The following is a 21,371-nucleotide window of genomic DNA, read 5'->3' as shown; positions in this document are numbered from 1 at the left end:
GGAGGAGCAGAGAGGGGGGAGACACAGAGTCCAAAGCAGGCTCCAGGCTCTGAGCTGTCAGCACAGGGCCTGACGTAGGACTCGAACTCACGAACCATGAGATCATGACGTGAGCCAAAGACAGCCGCTTAACCAACTGAGCCACCCAGGCACCTTCTCCTTTTCAATATGCATGTTCAACATACATAACCTTCAGGATTTCTGAATTTTCCTTCAAAAATCCCAGTTATTCCAGCAAGTATGTCCAAACACACAGCTTCTGCTACCACTTTGGCCCCACTTTTAGGGAAACACTGCTGTCTAATTTAGAACCTACCTCCCTCTCATCTTCACATTTTTCTCACAAGCACAGTTCACAGGAGGTTTACTTATAAACAAGTATGGAAAATCAAATAGACTGACATAGCCAATGACATCCCTCTAAGTGGCCGAGCTCAGCAAAGCTCTGACCCGTCATCTATAGTCATCTCTTCCTCCTAATGGGAGCACAGGAGGTAGAAAATATAATACACACTGGGAAACACTAGTCACAAGAGAGGATGTGAAGTATCTGTTCTTTTTTTTTTTTTTTTCAACGTTTATTTATTTTTGGGACAGAGAAAGACAGAGCATGAACGGGGGAGGGGCAGAGAGAGAGGGAGACACAGAATCGGAAACAGGCTCCAGGCTCCAAGCCATCAGCCCAGAACCCGACGCGGGGCTCGAACTCACGGACCGCGAGATCGTGACCTGGCTGAAGTCGGACGCTTAACCGACTGCGCCACCCAGGCGCCCCATGAAGTATCTGTTCTTAAAGATGTGAAGCCTGTAAACGAGGACCATCCATGTTGGATTGCTTTGATGCTTTGCTGTTTTAACCATGGGGCTGATTTTGAGAGTTTGCTCACTCCTATGATTGTACAAAAGGTAACTTGGGTTACTCTGAAGAAGTTGTTCTAAATAACCAACTAGACAATGTGTCACATTAATGTGATGGGATTATTCAATCCTAGAAACAGTTGCCCATGTACAATAGGAAGCCTATGAGGTGAAAAACATCGCATCCATTCGTGAATCTCTTTTCCCTAAGGCCCCACTGGACCTTCTGGATGAATATGTCCCAATTCACTTCAACTCAGCCAACCTACCTTGGCCCGGAGCAGAACCCATAAATCCACCTATAATTTATTAAAGACTTTCATGGCACTCCATTCAACCAGTTCACACAGAATGCTCTGTTAAAAAATGGTCCCGTCACTAGAAATGAGAAAATACAAGTCAGGGCCACAATAGGTTTAGAGTGACCACATTTAAATGTTTATGGACTGGAATTCCAAGTATGTCTTGTCTTGATGCTGACAGGACAAGCCTCTCTGCATTTAGCTACAACTGATGGAGCGTATGTCCATGAACATTTCCCAAAGGCAGGCTGAACAGAATTTCATCCACAACTCTCCCTTCATTCAAAGAGCCCTTAACTTCTAGAGTAAAATTAAAAGCAAAAAAAACTCAGATTTTCTGTATAATTACAGTACCACCTTTTTTTTTTTTTTTAATCTTGAGTCCCTTTAGAAAGAAATGTTTCATGAGTACACCATTTGGAAACAACCCTCCTGTTCTATGTGTAGTATATTTTTACCCAGGGCCAGCAAAAGAGGAAATGATACACAGATTCTTTAAGGGGAGTAGGATGGAGGGAAACACTGAGAACACACAATTTTACCACACAAAAAAATTCTCATCCAGTACCTCTGGATAACTGGGAAGAGTGTCTAACAAGTTTGAGGGGAAAAAGTTTGAGCCTTCACTGAACTTGGTATCTTCTAACCTTCTCAGGGCTGCCAAAGACAGAACGAGGAAGGGCCCTCAGATGCAGAGTCAACGCACTATATACTAGGCGTTGTGCTGGATGGTATCACTTCCATCGTGGCCATGTGCAAAGGGCTCACAGCTTTGTAGAAAGCAGACTTGGCTACCCTTTGGTAACTAGAGAATGCAACAGGACCTAAGGTAAGAGACTCTCAGGATTGGGGAACCAAGTGTGAGAGACCAGGTAGCCAACAGCACAGCTGGCATTGGTCGCTAATTTAGAGCAATCACAGATATTCAGAAGAATTTCCAGTGGCTACAGAAGTTCAAAGGGATGAAATGGAAATTCAAATTCAAGGAGAGCTTTCAAGGCAGACCATATATGGTCATTAAGGTCTTCTCCCAAGACACCCCCTTAATATACTATTCCTTACCTTGACAGTATTACTGTGGTCCCTTGTAGGACAAAGCCAGAAATTAAAATTTGTCAGCCTCCTGGGGAAGAATCCATATCTCACATTAAACAAGCTAAAGAAAATAATGTGTCAAATTATAATACCACTTTATTTTTTCACAATGAGAAATTAGTACCAAAGGGAAGGTATAAAGTCCATCTAATCATTGTTTTCTGACCCTGTACACAGCTTTTTATGGATAATCTATTAAAGTGTACCTAAAAACAAGTAAAACCCAGCTCAAATTTGGTTAAACAAAAAGGGAATTTATTAACTCAAGAGCTCAAAAGGTCTGTGGTAGAGAGTGTTTCAGGTAAGGTCTGATCCAGCAGTTTAAGGCTGTCACCAAGGATTAAGTTTCTTTCCATATATTCACTCTATTTTCCATAATATTGAGACCCTCCTAGGATTACTTCTTCTCATGGTTACAAAGTGGCTGCTTACAGCAATAAAATGTATGCACATTTTTTTTAATTCAACTTCAGTAAAATAAGGATGGCTTCTTTCTGTCTAACTATCAAAGTTCTTAAACTTCACTTTGATTGGGCCAACTTAGGTAGGTACCTGTCCGTTAATTAATTACTATAGCCAGAGGATTGGTTTAGGCCTAGGTCAGTGTCCATAGCCAAGTCAATGGCTGTGACAAAGAGTATGGGCCTATTAACATAACATTGTTATTTAAAATAGCATTGTTCACAGAGCTAGAACAAACAATCCTAAAATTTGTATGGAAACAGAAAAGACCCAGAACAGCCAAAGCAATCTTGAAAAAGAAAACCAAAGCTGGAGACATCACAATCCCAGACCTCAAGGCATATTACAAAGCTGTAATCATCAAGACAGTATGGTATTGGCCCAAGAACAGACACTCAGATCAATGGAACACAATAGAGAACCCAGAAATGGACCCACAAATGTATGGCCAACTAATCTTTGACAAAGCAGGAAAGAATATCCAATGGAATAAAGACAGTCTCTTCAGCAAGTGATGCTGGGTAAACTGGACAGCAACATGCAGAAAAATGAAGCTGGACCACTTTCTTACACCATACACAAAAATAAACTCAAAATGGATGAAAGACCTAAATGTAAGACAGGAAGCCATCAAAATCCTAGAGGAGAAAGCAGGCAAAAACCTTTTTGACCTCGGCCACAGCAACTGCTTACTCAACATGTCCCTGGAGGCAAGAGAAACAAAAGCAAAAATGAACTACTGGGACCTCATCAAAATAAAAAGCTTCTGCACAGTGAAGGAAACAATTGGCAAAACTGAAAGGCAATTGACAGAATGGTAGAAAATATTTTCAAATGACATACCAGATAAAGGGTTAGTATCTAAAATCCATAAAGAACTTATCAAACTCAACACCCCAAAAAATGGTAATCCAGTGAAGAAATGGGCAGAAGACATGAATAGACACTTATCCAAAGAAGACATCCAGATGGCCAACCGACACATGAAAAAATGTTCAACATCACTCATTATCAGGCAAATACAAATCAAAACTGCAATGAGATACCACCTTACACCTGTCAGAATGGCTAAAATTAACAACCCAGGCAACGACAGATGTTGGCGAGGATGCAGAGAAAGAGGAACACTTTTGTCATGCTGGTGGGAATGCAAACTGGTGCGGCCAGTCCGGAAAACAGTGTGGAGGTTCCTCAAAAAATTAAAAATTGAACTACCCTATGACCAAGCAATTACACTACTAGGTATTTACCCAAGAGATACTGGTGTGTTGTTTCGAAGGAACACATGCACCCCAATGTTGATAGCAGTGCTATGGACAATAGCCAAAGTATGGAAAGAGCCCAAATGTCCATCAACAGATGAATGGATAAAGAATATGTGGTATATGTATACAATGGAGCATTACTCAGCAATCAAAAAGAATGAAATCTTGCCATTTGCAACTACGTGGATGGACCTGGAGGGTATTATGCTATGTGAAATTAGTCAGAGAAAGACAAATACCATATGACTTCACTCATATGAGGAATTTAAGATACTAAACAGATGAACATAAAGAAAGGGAAGCAAAAATAATACAAAAACAGGGAGGGGGGCAAAACATAAGAGACTCTTAAATGTAGAGGGCAAACAGACGGTTACTGGAGGGGTTGTGGGAGGAGGGATAGGCTAAATATGTAAGGAGCATTAAGGAATCTACTCCTGAAATCATATGCTAACTAACTTGGATGTAAATTAAACAATTAATTAATTAAATGTTTAAAAAAGAGTATGGGTTCCTGAGAATTGGTTTATGGTTCACCTCTGGAGTTAAGGGAGGTCAATACCCCCCAAACTGTGACACAATGCTGTACAGTGTAAATGGGATGGAATGGATGTTGGGAGAGGAGGCAACTAATTGGATCTACTGTGAGAAACCATAACATGATCAGAGGATTGCTTTGTGAACATGGAATTGGAATGAAGAAAACCAGATACACAAGTGCTTAATGGTATCAAGGCAGATAGCACGATTTACTCAACTTTCTATATGGATTTCCTTGCCAAGCATTCTAGAAAATCTCCTACCTTCTGAGTCTATCAATGTACCTTAAGAATGAATGGAACAAAGAGACAAATACTGTGTGACTCCAGTGACATGAGGTACCTAGAGTAATCACAATCACAGAGACAGAAAGAACAGTGGCTGTCAGGGGCGGATAAAAGGGAATGGGGAGCTATTCTTTAATGGGTATAGAGTTTCAGTTTGCAAGATGAAAATAATTCTGGAGACAGACGGTGGTGATGGTTGCACAACAGTATTAATGTATCTAATACCACTGAACCACATACTCAAAAATGGGAAAGATGTAAACTTGATGTTGCCTGTATTTTACACAATTTTTTAAAAAAAAGGAATAAATGGATCTACCAGATGAGTGTATCTTGTAGGCCTTGGGGTTGAATCTAAGCATCTCCACTCTAAAGTGTTATAGGCTTGTTTTTAAGTCAAATTATAAAAAAAAAAAAAAAAAAAAAAAGTATAAAGTATTTTTCTGTTGCAAAAGAGATAGGGTCAAACACCACAATGACACACAATGATGAAAATATCAACATTTGGGCTCAAGGAACATGTTCGAGGCAGTCCCCTAGTCTCCGGCCATCCCAAGATTTAAGCTAGGTGTGTCCTCCTTAAACTGGCACAGCTGGAGACCATTTAAGTCGTGTTCTAGGATAAAGACCTCCCCAGTGCTCTGCCACCCCATACCACAAGAGCCTTGCCAGTGTGAAAAACCCTGTACACTCAGAGGCCATCTTCTGTGAAGTTCACATTACGCGCAATCTCTGGCTCTCTCTGCAGGGCCAGCTCGTTACTGGACTACCTGAGAGAAAGAGGCTGGAGGTGTCCACCAGAGAAACTGGCTTGTCTCCCCTCATAATTCTACATCCAAGGGAGGAAGCTCCCTGTAGTCCCCAAGTACAGACTGAAAACACTGATTGCATTTCAGAAACAAAATAACAGCACAGAGGAAAACAGATCATTGGTAGCTAAAGCAGCACCTCCAGGGGCCTGGAAAAAGAGCTGGTGGCGTCAGAGCAGGTAAAGGATGAAGGAAGTGTACAGAGTGTGAGTGCCTGATAAGGTTTGTAAGCCAAGCAACCTGAGCGTGAGTAACGGTGCTCTGCAGAGCTCTTTATTACATTTACTTTGATTTCTTTACACCACGCAATTCCTGCATATCTGATCATTGAACTCTAGAGCATCCATGCACATACTCCGCTGATGTGGCCCAACGGCAACCACAGATACTCCCTTCAAAGAATATTTCTAACTGAAGGATACATTTACAATTAAAGAATAACTATTTCTTAAGACTTAGTGATTCCTATAGAATTAAATACCATCCTCTCTAATGGTGGATTAGCATTTCCTAAAGAAAGGAGCAAGTCTACAGAGAAACGTGAGACGTAAGCTAGTGATGAGCTTGTGGTTTAGGTAGGTTTTGTAGTGAGTGAGAAGCTTAACACACCTATTCTTAGTGGGGTTATATATTATTATTTGTGACATGGTAATAGTGTTTTGGGCATCTGTTAAGTGCAGGACACTGTGGCAAACTCTGTATACACATGGGCTCCTCTAACCCTTAAAACACTGTAAGGTCAGTATCATTCCCAGTCTACAGACAAAGAAATCAAACTCGAGGTATTTAGTAACTTGTTTGGGATCACATAGTTAAGAAACAGTAGATCTATGGTTCAAACTAAGATATGTCTGAATTCACCCCCCCCCCCCCAAAACAAAACAAAACAAAACAAAACTCATACTCGTAATGATCATGGTTAAACAGACCTCTGTCTTCGTTGGACCAAAGAAGCTTTGGTGGGCATCCCCATACTTTGAGTACTTCCCTCAGAGGCACCTAGACGAAGCTGGATGTTAGGAAAACAAAATCTATCCTTTAGGCAAAACAGACACCAAAACTTGAAGTTCCCTAAAGTTCACTATGAGTGGTGGTAGCCTGTCTCATCAGGAGAGAAAATGGAAATTGTACTCCTGAGTAATAAGTGAGTTCCCCTGTTTTCAATCTTGCTTGTGAAGCCTACTTCAAAGGACTACTGCTGGCATAGCATCAAGATTAAGCAGGGGTTAGCAGACCCAGGTTCAAATTCAAATTCTATCACTGGATAGCTTGGTCAAGTCACTTAATTCCTGGAGCCTCAGTTTTCTCATCTATAAAATGGGCAGCAGAATAATGTAAAATTATTAGCTTCCTTTGAATGTTAGCTATTTGAATAAGCTTGCCATTGTGCTTTTAATTTTCATTTCTCTAATGACTGATGATGTTAAATATCTTTTCATGTGTTTGTTTGCCACTGTATATCTTCCTTAGCAAATTATCTATTGAAATCTTTTACTCATTTTTAAAAATTGGGTTATTGCTCTTCTTAGTATTAAGCTTTGAGAGTTTTCTAAAAATAAGTTCCGGATACATACCAAGTGGAGGTGAGGATATGGAACTGCTGGAACTCTCCTACATTGCTGGTGGGAATGTAACACATGCAACAACCACTTTGGAAAACTGCTTGGCAGGTTCTGAAAAAATTAAATATACACTTAGAATATGACCCAGCCATTCTAGTCCTAGGTTTTTACCCAAGAAAAGTGAAAACACATACCTAAGCAAAGACTTGTGCCTGAATTTTCATAGCAAGTTTATTGGTAAGAGCTCCAAATCAGAAGCAACATAAATGCCCATGAAGAAGTGAATGGATAAACAAACTGTGGTATATCCATACAATGGAATATTACATGCCCTGAAAAAGAATGAAGCACTGATGCAAGCTACAACATAGATGAATCTCAAAATAATTATACCAAGTGAAAAAAACCAGACAAGAAGGAGCACATATTATATGATCCCATTTATACACAATTCTGGAAAATGCAAATTAATCTATAGCGACAGAAGCAGATCAGTGATTGGCTGGGAACAGGTAGAGGAGCACAGAGAGGTAGGAGAGGGGGAATACAGAGGAGCACAAAGAAACTTTCAAGGATGATGGATATATTCATTATTTTCATCACAGTTATAGTTTTCCTGATAAATAGATATAATATATAACATAAATATAATTGTATATAATTTTGTGTATATATGAAAATACATCCATTTGTACATTCTAGATAGGTACAGTTTATTATATGACAATTACACCTCATTAAAGCCTTAAAAATTTACTAGCTCCTAATATTCCCCTTGCCTTGGGAATTGCCCCTGATACAGACGAGGGTCCTCTAGCAATCATGGACCCTACCTTCCTGGCCAGAGCTCATCCATCTGACACTACAGGTCACTAAAAATGAGAAATATGGATGTCAGTGTTCTAGAGAAGTCCATAATTGTCCTTTTCTGAGGGCCCTGGAGTTGCCTGGCTCTGGCTCATCCAAAGACTGGTTATTTTAACTCTTAGATGTCAGGACCCGGGTGTCCTATCAATAAATTCCTTTCATGGGAACTAGCTGGAGTTGGTTTCTGTTTTCTGCAACCCTGGGGAAGAAAAGAAATTGACACTTAACTCATCGCATTGATATTTCTTATGCTCTCTATCACAAATAGCCACAGTGCTATTGTTTTCATTTTAATTTTTAAGAAATTTTTAATGTTTTATTATTTATTTTTGAGAATGAGAGAAACAGAGCACGAGTGGGGGAGGGGCAGAGAGAGAGGGAAACACAGAATCTGAAGCAGGATCCAGGCTCTAAGCTGTCAGCGCATTGCCCGGTACAGGGCTCAAACTCACAGACCGCGAGACCATGACCTGAGTTGAAGTCAGACATTTAACGGACGAGCCACCCAGGTGCCCCAACCACAACGCTATTTTAAAAGTAGGGTGTTCAACTGGCTCCATGAGTCATTCATTCATCTCTTCATTTAACAAGCTTTTATTTGATGGCATACTATGTGCTCAGTGCACTGCACCAAACATTTTCACATCTTGTTCAAATTATATAACAGCCTGTATAACGATCTCATCTTTACAGTTGAGAAGCTCAGGTTCAGAGGGGCTCAGTTACTTGCTTAAAGCTGAGAATCCCTAGTAGGCATTAGATCCATCCTGCTAGGATTTGAGCCCAGGCTGTCTAACTTCAGAGGCCATCCTTTTCATTACCTGTGCTCTGTTCCCTGGTTGTAGTAAGCCCTGACATCAACAATGTGCTCCAGTGTCTAGTCACCATGGCTAGTGCCTGTAGGAGCCAGGGGTCCCAATATGCTTCCCTGATACTCTCGTGGCCAACAACAGTGTCAGCTGATGGCTGCTCCTGGCCTCGTCCCCCTGCAAGCCGTAGTGTCCTGGGAACGGGTGGATTATCTATTCCAGAAGGCAGGGACAGTCAGGGGATCCTTTTTCCCTGGTGTTGCGTTCTGTGACCGAGTAATGAAACTGACTCCTCAGCAACAAATAAGCAGCAAAATCCTGAAAATAAAAATGGTCTTCCAGAACTACAGGGGATGTCCAATGCACGGCGCCTTTGGCCACAAATCAAAAGATAATGGGGCTAGGATATTCTTCCTGAGAGCCCATGGGAACTTTGCACACTTACGAAAAGCTCAGGTTTGAAGCTGCATTTTTACACCATTGCCGGAAACACCCCTAATAATTTTGGGCACACGGGTTCAAGTTAAAGCCAGAGACCTCATGATACTTTGTTTTCCTCAGGGAAGGCAGTCTACCAGAGTAAGAGAAGATTTCATTTTCAATTTTAGAGATTCCAGTGTAGTTTAAATGTGTTGCTCTTGAATTTAAAAATACAATAAAAGATGTCTCAATAAAAAAATAATAAAAGGGGAAAATCCATAGATATTCACATTATATATTCTTCCTTGTCATCACCCTGCAGAAATATGAAAATTGCCCAGAGCTCATGTGCACTGCAAATCATCACAGAGACATGTGTAAGAGCAAAAATGGACATGAGCATTCAATAACCTGGTAATGTGAACATAGCTTTTGTTATCATATCAATATGATAAAAAATTAAATACATGTTAAACATATTTTCAAACAGTAACTAATAACATAGAGCAATATTTATGATTTGTTAAATGATAAAACTAGAGTACCAAAACAAGTATGTAGTTTGATCCTGATGTGTGTGGTTATGTGCACGCTGTCAGCAAGAAATGTACCAAAATATTAACAGCAGTGATATCTGAGTGTGGGTAAAATGCTTTCCTTCTTACTTTTATATAGTATCATTATTAAAACACATATATGCTAAATGTAATGTTGTACTGTCAACAGATTGGACCCTGAAACAGAAAAAGCATATTAATGGAAAAACTTATGAAATTGGAATAAAATCTGTACTTTAGTTAATAGTAAATGTACCAGCGGTAATATCTTAGGTCGATAGTTGTACCATAATTATGTAAGATGTTAACATCACAGAAAGCTGAGTGTATCTTTGTACAATCATTGCAACTCTTTTATAAATATAAAATTATTTTTTGAAATACAAAGCTTTTCAAAATACATATATGGCCAGACAAGAGGAACAACAGTGACAGACAAGCCATTCTTTTTGGGCAGCACTGCATAATTTAGTAAGTATCAAATGTTTTCTTTTCCAGGTGTATCTTATTCTTGCATCTGGACTGTAGCACTGCCCAGTGATACCCCGGGCATCTCCGTATCCCCAAGAGAGCTCTTAAACCAGTGCTGGGCTAAGGATGTGCAAACAAGATCAACAGGCTCATTGATGAGCATACTTGTTCTGAGAAAAAAAGTCACTAAAAGGGACACACACACAAAAAACAGCGTTATGCTGCTTTTCTCATTTTTGCAAGTGCTTATAGCTCATTTCCAAGTGCATTTTAGATGAATAGAAAACATTAACAAACTAATTAGTTCGAACCATATGAAATTGCATTTTTAGCTAAAGATGTCCCATATCTCCATTCATATGGTTCAACTTAAATAATAAGTATTTTACATTAGTCACTGAGGGAGGGCATCAGGGGTAATACCTTATAAGTAACACTATACACTTCTGTGCAATTTTTATTTCCATGAGCTCCTCTCCTAATAGGGCTGGCTATCTTATGACCTCAACTCATGTGCTTTCTTCTTCCCCAAAAGTTACGAGTGATAAAATTCTCCCCAGTGGCTTGGGATTAATTTCTAAAACGCCTACACATGTCATGCCACACTGATGTGCCCTGATTGGCTGTGAGATATGTAGCAAGTGACTCATTACTATTTTTTTTTAAAAAACTCCAAATCTATAATTGGTTTATCTTTTGCTTTTTAATATAAATTAGAACAGATTTGAGATAATCCTTCTAACAGCCTTACACTCACATTCACCCACTCACTTGCATCCCCAAACAGTTTCTCAAGTCAGGGAGAAAGAAGTGCAGGGAGAGGCAGGGTCCTGGGAGACACGTTCACTGGCTGTCTGGGTTCTCGTGGCACACAGCCACAGAGCATCAGCCCGTGTGTGCCTGCAGACAAAAGGAGGCTGACAACCACTGTCACAAAGGCTTAGCAACTGCCGCGTGTTCCAAAGTCAGAACACAAGAGTCCATTTGTGTCACCACAAATAAGAAGTTTATGTGGCACGTATATGCAACCTGACATCGGTAAGGATATCTCTTGTGCTATGGCCACATTCATTGAAAGAGATGCTCTTCAAACTCGTTTTTTTTTTTTTTTTTTTTAATGTTTCATTTATTTTTGAAAGAGAGAGAGAGACAGAGCACAAGCGGGGGAGGGGCATAGAGAGGGAGACACAAAATCTGAAGCAGGCTCCAGACTCTGAGCTGTCAGCACACAGCCTGACGTGGAGCTCGAACCTGCAAACCCCAAGATCATGACCTGAGCCGAAGTTGGATGCTTAACCGACTGAGTCACCCAGGTGCCCCTAAACTTGTTTTTTGTTGTTTTTTTTAATTAAGGAATGCTTTTCCTTCAAGCACAATCTTACAATTTATTCATTTATACAAAAATTCGTCCTGAGTACCTATGGTATGCCAGAAGAGCTACACTACAGGAATTAATAAAACAGATGCTGTCTCCATGCACAAGAAATTAGTTGTGGAGACAAACAATCAGTCAGGCAAAGACTACATAAAGAATTATAAAGTCCAAAGTGTCATGAAATAGATGAACAGGACATCGGGCAAGGGGGGAGTCTAATCAGATGAGGAGATCATGGAGCATTTCTCTGAGGCTGTCAAGTTTAAGCTGACACCTAAAAGATGAGGAGAGGCCAGCCAGGCAAGGAACAAGGACACATGAGGCAGACAACAGTTTTGAGGTTGACAAACGAAAATGTGGACTGGCGCCGATTTGCAGAACCATGCAATTTCTCCCTGGCAATGATCAGCAGTCCAGGTGAACAACACAGAGGGCCTATTTTGGAATGACACAGAATTGGAAATTGGCAGTGGGTGTCACTGAGGGTCTAGGAGGTGGGGGAGATGAAAGTACTTTGAGAAATATGAAAATGTTAACATCCTGCAAGAGATCAGAGAGACCCAATATTTACCAATGCAGACACTTTTTTGTTTTTTTTCTCAGAACTCTGCCATTCTTGCAGAGATCTGAATGCCTTTGACCCTTCCTAGGGACTCGGAAATGTTGAGCAGATTTCACTAAAATCTGGAGGTGGCTGGAATAGAAGTGAAAGTTCCCATCATCAGGATTATATCATTTCTTAGAAGACAGCCATCACCCATATATCAACAAATGGAGCCTAAGGCAGCCCTTTCTCCAGCACTTTTCTCTGATTCCATCCCCCAACTCAGGGAATAGTGTAAAATCTGTGCTAACGTGCCATGTCCCACATATTATCCGCCATTAACATAAATCAAGGTTTCGTGTTTGTAATTTACGTTTCAGCACTTAGAGAATACCTTGCTAGTTATTTTACACCAATAAATCAAACCAAAACTTTGTTAATAAAATATTAGAAGTGTCATAAGACCTCTGATTTATTTAAAGATGTCTAACATTCTTGATCTCCATTTATTTCAAGTTTTAAGAAGAAAAATGGTTAGCTGGATCATCCTGCTCTTATTTTAATTCTTTAATTTAGGAGATTACATCTCAGCTCCAAAACCATTTTTAATAATGAGATATGCAATTTTTAACTGCTGATGTTTTTAAAAGAATAAACATGATTAAGATTAATTCCTGCAGTCCCAGATATACTCAAATAATGGATTAGTCTGTATAGCACATTTGATTCATGTCTGATAGTCAAGCTTTTTTATTTTAGTTGCATCCATATACACAGAAGTTTACTCCTTTGTTTGCTTAGAAGCCAGAATTGCTTATGCAATAGGAGAAAATGAATATAGACTGGGCACTCCTGGGTAGGACATTCCAGTTCCCCAGATTACTAGTTGTACATATTCACAAGGAAAGAGTAGGAGACAGCAAGTTAACATGATAAAACAAACAGCAAATGATATCCATGGATAACAGAAAGGTTCTTTTCAAAAGTAGACTGCCAGAAGATAAGAATTAAATAGATGAGAAAAAAATAAGTGAAGAGGGGAGCAGAAAACTTTTGGAGGTGATCAACAGCTTTATGGCATAGATTGTGGTAATGGTTTCACAGGCAGACACTTATCTCCAAACTCAAGTTGCGTAGTACATTAAATATGTACAGTTTTTTTTTTACATGTCAATCATTCTACAATAAAGTGTTTTTGTAACAACAACAAAAAAGCAAGAGAATTAAATAAGTGGAAGGCACTGAAAGGAAAAGACAAAATTTGGATAAGCATGCAGAAGAAGAATGGAAGGGAGATGTTCCTGTTCTAGCAAAGACTTACGTCCACACCTGATCTCAAGGCAAAAATGGATTATGCATGTTTGGTGCCAACTTATTTATATTTCCCATTGGAAAGTGTGAGGGGCAAATTTTTGTTGTTGACCTTGGAAATAGTTACCAGCATCCTTCATTTACTACTTGAATGATTTTTGTCCTCCCTGCATTAGTGAACACATATAGTTTCGATGCTGACGGAAAGTCAGGCAGAACGATATAATGGAGCTGGTCACTGTTTTTGCAATTTCAAAATGACCAGGAAAAGGATTTACACATATCTGACATCATCTTGGAGGGCCTTACCACATTGATTCTTTGGTATTTGCCAAATAATACTACTAAGTGACAATGTTGAACATAAAACTAACATTTATTGTAAAATGAGAAATAATCCATGATAAGAAGTTTTTTTTAAAAAAATGCAAAAGAGTCAGGGCGCCTCGGTAGTCAGTCAGTTGAGCATCCAACTTCAGTTCAGGTCATGATGTTGCGGTTCGTGGTTTCGAGCCGTGCATCGGGCTCTGTGCTGACAGCTCAGAGCCTGGAGCCTGCTTCAGATTCTGCGCCTCCCTCTCTCTCTACACCTCCCCTGCTCACACTGTGTCTCTCTCTCTCTCAGAAAATGAATAAACAAAAAAAATTTTTTTTAATAAAATAAAGATGCAAAAGAGAGCTAGTAATTCCTAAGGTCATTCCTTCTTAGTATTGACTAGACGTAACAACTGGGGAGGGGGAAACTTGAGTATATCAGGGGAAAACACTTGACTATGCTCAGCAACTAACAGCCATTTGCTCTAGAAAAACTCAGGAGCTTCATTCAGTTTTATCATGTACAAGGTAAGAGTATTAAACAGTGTGATCTCTTAGGGCATACTATGATTGACTCCACCCGCCATGATACTATGGCCTTCCATTGAGTTCAGATCCTTAAAATAGATTTCCAACTTCCAAGTATGCTTAACTGACAAATTACTGGCTTGTCTAAGAAAACAGTACCCTTTCTAGCCTAGGTCTTGCTACCCCTGAGAAATACTAAATACTAACATTTAAAGGGATCCGTAGATTAGTTATTTATATAAACTCAAGATTAGAGCAACATTTTCCTTTCAATTTTACTTCTTTTCCTTACGTGATTTGTTCAGAACCAAAAGAGGTAGGACACTGTTTTCTCCTCTCATTGATGGCAATTTTCCAACAGGGCACACACATTACTCACTGTACTCACACTACTATTTGCACACACATTATGGAACTATCAGAGAGTAATAAGAATCATATAGTCAAAGAACAGATGCTGGAAATAGACTGCAGAGTACCCAAGTGTCCATTTTTAAAGCTCTAAATATTTTAAAGGTTAATTAAGAAAGAGAAAGGATTGTTTGCTATGCCCAAAGAGGCACATGTGGCGACAATTAAGAAAAAGAAAGAAGAGGATTCTCAGTAATACCTAATACACAGCAGAGTCATTTCTTAAGAAACCTAAATAGGAAAAAACAGTTAATGCTTAAACTTAACAGGGGAAAGACCAAGTTGCCAAAAATAATTTTAAACAATGATTTACAGGATTAGATGACCTAATGTTGAATCTTCCCCCCACCCCCCCCCCCCCATTTTCAGATTCTCAATTTCTGCGACTGACCTTCCAGTGAGGCTCCCTGGATCATACAGTGCTAGTGAATAAAACAAATGAGCAACGAGAAGCTAAAAGAATGAAGAAAGGCTATGTATTCCTACAACTCAAGTTCAAAATTCAGTCTCCAGTCCACAGCCTGCCTGATAAGATAAAAGAAAAACATTCAGATCCTTGAATTTAATCCCCAAAGAAAAGTCACCCCATTAGATAAAGCACCACACAGCCCTCCTCTCTCTGAGGCTATTGTCATGAGCTGTTTCCACCCATGTTTCCATTAACACAGTAACATAACTGCCTTTGGTATATGTTTGAGAAATGTAATAGCACCTCGTCTGCATTTCTAGTTGCAGGGATGATAGAGAGGGTTGCTGTGGGACCTTACGTCTTCTTGCCCAGTAATGCTATGGCTTTACCTATGGAGTGTAAAGATGTAGTTGGTTGGAACAGTTGGGCAAACCAGGATGTGGAAGATCTCACTTTGCCTAATGACCTAAAGGGTAAGCTACACATGCCTTATAATTTCCTGGGACCAGAAAGAAAGGAGAAATCACTCTGCCTCTCCCAATTCCTGAACAATTATGGGAATCTCAGACCTTGGACATGTCTTTGTTCTGTTTGGTGGCACTCTGGGTATTTATTATGTGTGGCCCTGAAGAGACCCTCAAACACTATCTAAAAATAGAAGGAGGAGGAGTGCCTGGGTGGCTCAACCAGTTAAGCATCTACCTCTTGATTTCGGCTCAGGTCATGATATCATGGTCTGAGATCAAGCCCCATGTCAGGCTCTGCACTGGGTGTAGAGCCTGCTTAAGATTCTCTCTCCACCCCTCCTCCACACTATAAGTAATAAATAAAACAAGGAGGAATGTGTTCTAGGGAGAAAAGCAAGTGTCCTACTCCTCTGTTCTAGACCAGGGATTCAGTATGATGGAACCAAACTCATTAGAACTTAGCGGTTTATGATGATGGTGTTTCACATTAATTAACACTCTTAAGAAAAAGAAACCTCAAACTACCCTAAGCTCAAAGAGGATAGAGGCATAAAGACAGGTGTAGGTCTCAACCCTTCTCTAACATGTAAAGGCATCATTATGAGAGTCATGCCTGATCTACTTGGACTTAATCTGTGAAACAGAACGTTCAGTGTCTACAGTTGAGGCATCCTTCCTCAATTCTCAATTATTTCTCTTTCAAATCCAGGTTTTTCTTGGACCACTAACTGCTTTCAAAAGTATCTCAGGCAATTCCTAGTTTTCTAGTAAGGTTGAAAGGACTATAAGGAAATTGGTTAATGTTAACACTGGGTCCAGTACCTGGGGCAGAAGAGACTGGGATTAGCAGGGATCCAGTTATATGTACCTGATATGAATGGGCTTGTATATGAATAAACTGCTTGTTACAAGAGGCTTTTTGGCAGAACAAGAAAGAGAAGAAGCTTATGATGTAGTAAAATGTTCTAAGAGGTATGCTAAGTTTGACCTCAAGGTGAAAAGGACCGCATTTACAAAGTATTCTTTCTTAAGAATTGAACCACCATCTGGGAATGCAAGCTGGTGCAGCCACTCTGGAAAACAGTATGGAGGTTCCTCAAAAAACTAAAAATAGACCCTACGACCCAGCAGTTGCACTACTAGGCATTTATCCACGGGATACAGGTGTGCTGTTTCGAAGGTGTGCACCCCCGTGTTTATAGCAGCACTATCAACAATAGCCTAAGTATGGCAAGAGCCCAAATGTCCATCAGTGTTTGGATGGATAAAGAAGATGCAGCATATATGTACGATGGAGTATAACTCACCAATCAAAAAGAATGAAATCTTGCCATTTGCCACTACGTGGATGGAACTGGAGGGTATTATGCTAAGTGAAATTAGTCAGTCAGAGAAAGGAAAAAATCATATGACTTCACTCATATGAGGACTTTAAGAGACAAAACAGATGAACATAAGAGAAGGGAAACAAAAATAATATAAAAACAGGGAGGGGAACAAAACAGAAGAAACTCATAAATATGGAGAATAAACTGAGGGTTACTGGAGGGGTTGTGGGAGGGGGTATGGGCTACACGGGTAAGGGGCCCTAAGGAATCTACTCCTGAAATCATTGTTGCACTATATGCTAACTAATTTGGATGTAAATTAAAAAAAAAAATAAAATAAAATAAAATAAAAAAGAATTGAACCACCATCTTATTAAGCTCTCACATCTATCAGTTAAAACAAATATAGTAGATATATATGGTAGTTAAAAGCTACCTTGAAGAAGAACCAACCTTAGATCATTGGACATTCTACAGAAATTCTGACATCATTTCTCCAACAAACTGATGGCATTAAATGTGTGTGTGTGTGTGTGTGTGTGTGTGTGTGTGTGTGATTTAGAATGAATAAAACTTTAATGATGTAACAACCAACTGGACTGTATTTGGATCCTAACTTGCCACAAGCCAAGTGTGAAAAGTCACTCTGATGATAATCAGGGAAGTTTAAACATAGACTTCTAGATGACACTGGGGAAAGTCCTCATCAGTTACAAGTCTATCCTGACACAAAATGACAAATTTAATGTTCTCAAGAAAGAAGTGGGGGAGTAACTGAGACACCATGAGCAAAATGTTAATTATTATTGAAGCGGCATAACAGATAAAGGCAGGTCCCTTCTAGTCTCTTGTGAGTATTTCAAAATTTCCACAATAAAATAGTTTTTAAAAGCCAATGTATTACCATTAATCTTAAAAAGTATACAAATATCATTATTTTTTTATTTTTTTAATGTTTTTTTTAAATTTATTTTTGAGACAGAGAGAGACAGAGCATGAGCAGGGGAGGGGCAGAGAGAGGGGGAGACACAGAATCTGAAGCAGGCTCCAGGTTCCAAGCTGTCAGCACAGAGCCCGACACGGGGCTTGAACCCACGGAGTGTGAGATCATGACCTGAGCTGAAGTCCGACACTCAACAGACTGAGCCACCCAGGCGCCCCCATAAATATCATTATTATAACATAATTGATCACAGCGCAAAATGGAAATAACCTCAATGCTCTGCATCAGGAAAACACTCTTTAAAAACTATGATAAGCCAATCTGACAAAAATTATGCAGCCTTTAAGATGACAATGAGGACAAGGGGCACCTGGGTGGCTCAGTCGGTTGAGCATCCGGCTTTGGCTCAAGTCGTGATCTCATGAACCGTGAGTTCAAGCCCCACGTCAGGCTCTGTGCTGACAGATCAGAGCCTGGAGGCTGCTTTGGATTCTGTGTCTCCCTCTCTCTCCTCCCTTCCCTGCTCACGCTCTCTCTCACTCTCTCTCAAAAATAAATAAACATTAAAAAAAAAAAAAAAGATGACAATGAGGACAAAAGCAACAAAGAAAGTGGCTATAGGATTATTTTTAGAAAAAGGACTATATTCATATTATGATCCTAACTCTTTAAAATATGTGTGAAGATAAACGGAGTAGAAAAGTATATAATAAAAATAAAATAGCAAGTTGATATGTTGTAAAGTGTGGTGGAATGTTTTTCTTTTTGGCGATACAACATTGTTTCTGAAACACATAGACACATAAAGAGCTGATGTGAACAAAACAACAAAAATTGATCTGGGCCTCCATATGCTGAAATGTAACACAGTGCAGCAGAAATAGCACCGGCTTTGGAAATGGACAATCTGGGCAAGTTATTTAAACAATCTGAGAATTGGTTTCCTCACCTCCAAAATTAACATAAAATGTCTACCCTTGGGAACACTGCAAGGACAGCGATGTGATTAAATATCTATCACAAGTACCTGGCGGCAGTAAACCTTCTATAATCAGCACTTATCACTATTGTCATATTAAAGGTGGGGGCATTCTGAAAAAGAGAAGAAAGGAGGTGTGCTGATGGGGAAGCGGCTGCAGAGTTTTATGGTAATATGGCTTCTTCACAAAAAAAATGAAGACAGGGCAAAATGCAAAGAGGCCGTCAAACCTTACTTGGGCCAGCTGGAGGTAAGGGCTAGCTGGAGAGGTAAGGCTTGTCTGGTGTCATGAAGCGGAGGTGGGCAGGAGCAAGGTGAATAGGGTCCCCCTCTAGAAAAATGGGAGAGCCATGTAAAACCGTGTTCAAAGAATCCTGTAGCTTCAGGGCAAAACTTACCAGGTCTAGAGGAAGGGGAAGAAGAGCATGAATGGAGGAAACTAAGAAAAGGACCTAGAGGACTGATAGGGTATAAGAAATGTTTAGGTGCCTTTTTATGGGGCTAGAGAGATGGGCCATAAATCAATTGTAATTGTATGATGGATGACAGGATTTCAGAGATTGAATCACCTGAAATTCATGTAAAATGATCTCCTCCCCTGTCTCCATTCTACAAAAAGAGAAAATTACATCCAGAAAGGGGAGGCTCCAGGTACTATAGTCAGGTTCTATGGAAAACTCTGTCTAGAACTCTGCCAGAGAACTGGTTGTACCTCATTATGCCATCCTCCAAGATGGTTTGTCCCATGATCACCAAATCAATTCTTTTCATCGATATTTCTTTCTTACTTTCTCCCTCCCTCCCTTCCTTTTCTTCCTTCCTCCCTTTCTTTCTTTCTTTCTTTCTTTCTTTCTTTCTTTCTTTCTTTCTTTTTCTTTTTCTTCCTTTCTTTCTGTTAGAAAGAGAGAGAGAGCATAACCAAGGAAAGGGGCAGAGAGAGAGGGAAAGAGAGAGAATCCCAAGCAGACTTAGCACTGTCAGCACAGAGCCTGACACAGGGCTTGATATCACCACCCGGGGATCATGATCTGAGCTGAAATCATGATCTGACTCTGATGCTTGACTGAGCCACCTAGGCGCCCCCTACCCATATTTCTTAAATATATGTTGCTCTCCATGTCTTGGAATGAACAGGAAAATACAAGCTCTTATTCTTTTCACTAATCTCTTTCACATCAAAAGCTCCCTACTAACTTCAAATTATCTTGTTGCATGTAACAAAAGAGAATGTATTGAACATTTGTCCAGTAAATGCTCCGTCGGCACCCACTATGGCCAGGCATATAAAGGTGAACGGCACAGACCCTGTGGTCAAGGAGCCGACAATCCAAAGAAGACAAACATGCTTACAAATAAGCATAATCCTCTAAGTACACTCTGTCATGGTTGATGTGCTGTGATATTAAAGAGAATAAAACTCTTTAGACCTAGAGAGGGAGGTTAGGAAAAGGAAACGTCACTGCCAGGTGATGTGGGAAGAGAGCCGGAGACAGAATAGCTGGTCAACAGGCAGAGACAAAAGGTGGCCAGTTCCGGTCTGTGCCAGGCACAATCGCTTAGGGAAAATTACCAGAAAACATGGCAAGCACGAGGTAGAAGAGGAAGTTGGGCTGGACTTCTGCAGAGAAAAACCAGTCGGGCAAGCTAGCAGCAGAGTCAAGACCAAAGTACAAACCAACCTCTTTTAAGTTGTAAGGAGATATTTTTAAAAACAGAGAGAGAGAGAAGAAATGAATTTGTCTCTGCACTCTAACTAGAATCGGATGATTAAAAGTGAATCATCGCGGGAGCGCCTGGGTGGCTCAGTCGGTTGACTGACTTCAGCTCAGGTCATGATCTCAAGGTCTGTGAGTTCGAGCCCCGTGTCGGGCTCTGTGCTGACAGCTCGGAGTCTGGGGCCTGCTTTGGATTCTGTGTCTCCCTCTCTGTCTGCCCCTCCCCCATTCATGCTCTGTCCCTCTCTGTCTCAAAAATAAATAAACATTCAAAAAAAAAAAAAAACCGAATCATCGCAAATAAAAAAAGAAAAAAGAAAAGAAAAAGTGAATTATTGCCAGCTGAGCTGTAAGAAAACTCTAAGAACAAGACTGGTACTGGTCTCGTACAGATTCTGGCAGCTGCTACCAAACCTACTTTTGAGGGTGTCAATCCTGGGGCGAGCGTACAAATTCCTGGCCAAAAAAAAATTGCTTTTTCTTCCCCCTTTTTTGGAATCATGCCTCTTTTCTTCTGGCTTTTTCTTTCTTGCTTTAGAAATCAGTTGTGGTACCTAGATTAGAAATTTCAACTGGAAAATACTCAGTCTCTTGTGATGTGATCTTGTTGGTCCTCTATAGCCTCTAAGAAATGATCCTTCAAAACTGCCCGGTGATGAGGCACTGACAGACAGCCTTCGAGAAGCAGACCCTCCTTCTCTGAAGAACCACCTCTCTATGGGTGTCAAATTGTAGGGACATG

General features: G+C 40.1%; 1 long non-coding RNA gene across 6 annotated transcripts in view; it reads right to left on the bottom strand.

The window, feature by feature from the left end:
• The window catches only part of LOC106983159 (uncharacterized), a 39,865-nt gene extending 18,697 nt beyond the window's left edge, over positions 1-21,168 (bottom strand). For 2 of the 6 annotated variants that reach the window (XR_008291151.1, XR_008291153.1), the window contains exons 1-3: positions 6,523-8,578; positions 2,223-2,283; positions 1,128-1,236 (exon numbers count right to left, since the gene is read on the bottom strand). This is a non-coding gene — a long non-coding RNA (uncharacterized LOC106983159). Of the gene's footprint in view, positions 1-1,127; positions 1,237-2,222; positions 2,284-6,522; positions 8,579-19,149 lie in introns of those variants that run through there. The other 4 variants (XR_008291152.1, XR_008291150.1, XR_001431476.3 and 1 more) reach the window with 4 other exon arrangements.
• Between the last annotated feature and the right edge of the window lie 203 nt (positions 21,169-21,371).

The sequence above is a fragment of the Acinonyx jubatus genome, chromosome D4 (genome assembly GCF_027475565.1).
Source record: "Acinonyx jubatus isolate Ajub_Pintada_27869175 chromosome D4, VMU_Ajub_asm_v1.0, whole genome shotgun sequence".
Classification (NCBI taxonomy): domain Eukaryota; kingdom Metazoa; phylum Chordata; class Mammalia; order Carnivora; family Felidae; genus Acinonyx; species Acinonyx jubatus.
Note: the sequence above shows the minus strand (reverse complement) of the source record. Positions and strands in the feature narration are given on the sequence as shown.